Source organism: Natrix helvetica (genome assembly GCF_964273705.1).
Source record: "Natrix helvetica genome assembly, chromosome: 2".
In the NCBI taxonomy this organism is placed as follows: Eukaryota; Metazoa; Chordata; class Lepidosauria; order Squamata; family Natricidae; genus Natrix; species Natrix helvetica.
Window position 1 is genome coordinate 255,211,518 of NC_138552.1, and position 5,639 is coordinate 255,217,156.

Below are 5,639 nucleotides of genomic sequence, written 5' to 3' on the forward strand. Positions count from 1 at the left end.
TCGCTCTCCTAATGGGGAGCTTGACTAACAGCAACTACTGAAAAAAACTAAGGAATAGGACACTTCTGGAAATAAAGAACATGCTGAAGGCATTGGCAAACTATTTTTATCTTGGTGCCAAGGAAATTGCAAAATTATATTTATGTAATTGCCAAAAATAGAGGGCTTCTTTACCATCACCTTGACTGTTTATTAACAGCATTTCTCACCTACCCCGAGCCAGAGAACTCTGGGCAGCAGTAAAGTTTGGAGACTGCAAAAATTCAAAGTTGTCAGACTCTTAGATTTTGTTGTTGTGCTAGTTATTGGAGGAAACATTACTTGAGCAAGTGTGTAGTTATGCTTGAGTGCAGACATTTCCTTTAAACTAGACTGTAATGAGGTGAAACCATATGTGAAACCCCAAACCACTTGAATAATGCAATTCAGGAAAATACCTTTATAATGGAAACAACACCTCTTAAATACAAGATAAAATATTTCTATTACTTAATAATTCAGAATTAATCTTTACTGTGAAAGATGCCTACGTTCATGTTTAAGTATATGGCATAAACTTTTATTCTTTTCCTCCATAAGAACAGTGGAAGTTAAGAATCTGCCACAGTAAAACTCTTTGGGACTAGATCAGGAGTGGGGTCCATTAGCCACTACTGCCAGTTTGCTTGTGGGCGTGCCATGCGCAGGTGCTAGATGCGTGCAGTGTGTGCATGCACAGTACAAAAAAAATTGCACCCAAAAACAAGATGGAGGCGCCTATGGCGCTGCCCAGTTCAGGGGCATGGCAAGCCTGGGTCACTGCCGGTTCCAGCGACCCAGGCCGCCAAACAACTACCGGTTCGGCCGAACCAGTCCAAACTGGTAGGAACCCACCACTGGACTAGATATATTTATTCACTTTGTCCAGTAATGATTTATAACTAAATTTTTAAATATATAATATCTACAAGGGGGTACGGTAATAAGTCATTAAAGACTATGTTGCAGCAAAATAGAATCCCAAAACCTATGTAGAAATATTAAATTTTAAGCAACAGTTATCTGAAGTAGAATCTTATATTTTGGACAAATCTACATATTTTGATCCTAATATGTGTTCAGTCCGGTTGTTTCAAAATATCCTAAAACTGAACTAAAGCCAGTTGCTGTTTGCACACCACAGTTGGCTCCCATGCTACCTCTTCAAGGAATGGTGCTATGCCTGTGGGAGCAGGTTTATAATTTGGATCATTTGATTCACTGGTGGAAGACATGGTAGGAGGGCTTTTGCCCAGTTTCAACTGATGCATCAATTGTTGGACTAAGAAGACTTGGCTATTCATGTTTTATAATCATTTGACTTGTAACAAGCTCTGCTTTTGATAATCACTTAGAAATTAAAGGTGGTTCAGGGTCTTATTTTCTTTTGACCCCCAAAATAAGCACTTGTCCTTATTTTCAGGGAGATCTTATTATTTTTGAGGTGCAGAAGACAGCAAGTGTCACCTTATGGCTGCTGCTGTATTGCAATATTTTCAGGGAGGGCTTATTTTAGCACATGCGCTCAAAAGCCCGATTGGGCTTATTATCCAGGGAAGGCTTATTTTCAGGGAAACAGGGTACTTGTTGACTGGCATTTGTTGTGGAACATCTTATACCTATTTTGCATGCCTTGCACAGGTTAGCAATAGGTGTCATGGCGGAATTCTAAGTGCTGGTTTGTACTAATAAAACTGAATGTGAGTTTGGCACCAGGATTCCTGCAGAACTATTTGAGTACATAATGTCTAAGGAGCTCCTCCTTGGAGAAGCTATTCGTGGCCTCCCAATTTTATGAAGGAAAGGAGCTAAAGCTAGAAAGGGCTGCTTTTTCCATCATGCTGCCAAGTAGATTAGCTCCTTCCGTGACAGCCTTTCAGTGAAAATTTACTGTTCCAGCATGCCTTCAGGGACTGTTCAGCAACAGTGATTTTTTAAAATCTACTGTAATCAGTATATTACCAATTGCTATCAGTTAGAAGACTTGATGAAACTCTGTAATTTCACAATACATGGACAGATTTAACCATAGTTTCAACTGGGAAATTGTAAGGATCCAAGACCAAGCCAAATCCCCAAAAAACACTAGAGAATTCTGGGGGGGGGGGGGGAAACAGCCATAAAAGATACATGTAGATAAACATCTACATATAATCCCAAAGAGATAATCAAAAAGCCAAAAAGGAAACCAAAAAACCAAGACACCTCCTCAACAGCAATCAAAAGATAAGTAGCGATTAATGCCAAGAATACTAGACCAACAATGAAAAAGCAAAGAATACTTCAGTCAAGGAACAACAGGCTAATCAAGGAACCACCAAGAACAGTCCCACCAACACTGACAAGGCAAGTCACTAGCATATGCAAAGAGGGCAAACCCTCCTCCCTTTGGGCAATGAAACATCTGTAGGAAAACAATCAAGCTCAAAAACCTCAAAAAATCCCACCGTTCAATCCTGGGCTACAAATATTCTGCTCTCTTAGTAATTAATATTTATAAGATTTGGATTCTTTTTATTAAGAAATTGTATTTGTATTGTACTTTGTTTGAGTGGGATGCAAACAGACATTTTAGCATAAATCTTTTATTACCAATTGTCATCTGGAGTGACATGATTCCACAGAATACTCATTAAAGGTGGTCCTTGACTTATGGCCATAACTGGGTCTGCCAACAACTGTTGCAAGTCATGACAAGTGATTATGCAGGTCAACCACATGACCAACCCAATGTTACAAGCTTTTTTGTAGCAGTTGTTAAATAAATGCCATGGTCATTAAGTAAACCCATTGTTTGCTATGGGGAATTTATGCCAGAAACTAGAAGAAAATGCGAATTTTGTGCAAAATTATTATAAATCATGGTTGGCTGCTGAGTGCCCAAAATGTGGTCATGTAACTGGGAAGGTGGCCATCTGAACTTTAGAACTGAGTCATAAGTACCATTTTTGGGAGGAATCCATTGTAACTTCAGTCACTAATCGACTAGTCATAAGTCAAGGACTACCCTGTATAATAATATAAAATGAAAACTTTTGAAAATGTCATATATCAAACACTATAAATATTTCCTTTTCTAATACTAAACTAATACAACACAGGCAACTTTCCCACTAAAGCAGGCATGTCCAAAGTCCAGTCCGGGGGCCAATTGCAGCCCGTTTTCACATTTCGAGCAGCCCACAGACCCTTCTCCCCACCGGACTTATTTCTTTAGTCTTTCATAAAATAGTTCATTTGCATTTAATGTTAATGGTTCAAAGAATGTCAGGCTGAATGGTCGGCCCCACACATTTTCACCTCATCAAATCTGGCCCTCCTTGAAAAAGGTTTGGACACCCCTGCACTAAAGCATGATTTCCCTATCTCCAGAACAGTTTAAAAAACACAAACAGCAGTTGCACCAATAATATATGATTTCTAATAGGTCTATTTAAATGGCAACAAAAATCTATAATCTGTCCATACAGAATGAACAGAGGATAGGTGTACTGCAGGAGGGTACGGTTGGGATGAGAGAGGTGAAGACAATCCAAAGGGGGAATGTAGAATTTGAAAATCACATGATAAAAATGGAATTTGAAAGGATGTCTTTTTTCCTTAGGTTCCAAAATTTGCCAGAAATTGAGAACGAAGATCTTAAGGAGATTATGACCACAATTCTAGCAGAATACATTAAGAGATAAACAACAGCTCTGGTGGGATATTGACCTGATTTATAGGATTAATTCAGCCTATGCAAGAACGCACAATGTTCCAAGGAAAGTTCTTGTTAAATTTCTTAGAAAGACCACAAGAGATGAGGTTCTAGGAGCTCAAAGGGGAGGACCACTAAAATACAAGGATAAAGAAATAACCATTCTTAAACAGACCCCAAAGAAAGTAAAAGAGGAGGAAATATTCCTTCTTAGCAAAAAAATTATATAATAATGGGGTCTGGTTTAGGTGGCTGTTACCAGAAGGCATGTTGATTTTCTGGGAGGGCAGTAGAATTAGAATCAAGATAACTATGATGGTCCAGCAGAAAATTCTACACTACAGCAATATCTTTTTAAAGTGCAATTAAAAGATCAAAGTGAAGGGATGTTCAACTTTAAAGTTTAATTAAACTAAAATATTAATAAAATGAAGACAGAAAAAACAAGACAGTGGTGAGAAAATGGAATATCTAACTGCACACAAATAATCTTAATACTGAAGAAAAATATTTTTAGATTATAAATTCTTCAGTTCTGGCAATGATGCTGGGCAATTTTCTGAAAACAGTTATCATGATCTCTGATTGATGGAATATGAGTATTTCCCACTCATATAGGAAAGTAAATACCAGTGGTGGTTTTTTCTGTGTCTTTGAAGGCATTTAATTTTATTGATGGAGTATTGTAGGAGTCCCCATCTATTGACTTATTTGACATCTTTCCATTTGAAGCATCTTCTGATAGACCAGTAAGGGGAGGGTGGATTTACTTTGTTTCCATTACTTGGTATAAAAGGAGATATTGGAAGAACATTTGTGAATGGCACTTGGTTAAAAAAATGATATGGATAAACGGAAAAAGGTCCAGTATTTCATTGATCTGTGGAGAAGATCAGCCCTGTTTAAAAAGGAAGAAGCAGCCCAGTAGCCCAAGATGAAATGATCATGGAGGGCAGAAATCAATGACTGGAGGAGAAATGTAGGTAGTTCTGCCACACTGCATAATATTCAATTGAAATATGAAACCTTTACCTTAAAGAAATGAAGAACAGCAGGATACAGAGTACTCCTTGGGCCTGCAGAAATAGGAAAGCACTGCTCTTACAATAAGACAAAACAGACAGTGGCCTTTGGCTGGAGACAAGCTGATGATAATATGCAGTTAATGACTATAACTGGAACTGAGATTAAGTAGGACATATGGATCAGTAGGGGAAATAATACAGTGCGGGAAAGGACAAGACAACAACTCCTTTCATTGTTTCCTCAGAATTGAAGTACTTATTTCTGAGACTTGCAGCCTTTTGTCAGTGCTCAAAACCCTGTTAGCACGATGCTACAGGGAAAACTATGGTGTGCCCATTTGTAAAAGTGCTTGTCCTAGAAATTAATGATGAACCAGCAGCCTTTTTTGCACCTAGTTTTGTTACCCTTTCAGTCTTATTTGAAATTGTAAGCCTACATACAGTACTCGGGTTTATCTGGATATAACTACATTCAATATGACTGATATTCCCGAACTTTGGCTAGCAACATTTTCTGACCCTCTTACTTAAAAAAAAGATGCAGAACATCAACGCTGCCTGGTTCCATTGCATTGCATTACATTGCATACAACGCTGCATTGTAAAAAATAATAATAATAGAAAAACCCTTGACTTCCAAGTGACCTTTTTGAAAAGCAAATCTTATTGCTCCAGTCTTACATGTACACACACACATGTACACCCAAGGGGAGGGGAGCGATAAACAACAGCACGCCTGGCCGCGGCGGTGGGGGAGGTCTTTACATTCTGGGCGTGATAAGCGTTCCAGCTCTCCACTCTCATTTTGAGACGCTTCTTAGAGGCTTCCCTTCCAACCAATCAGGATGTGCAATCTAAGAATCGGCGCTATCTCGAGGAGGGGCCTCTACCGGTCCTCC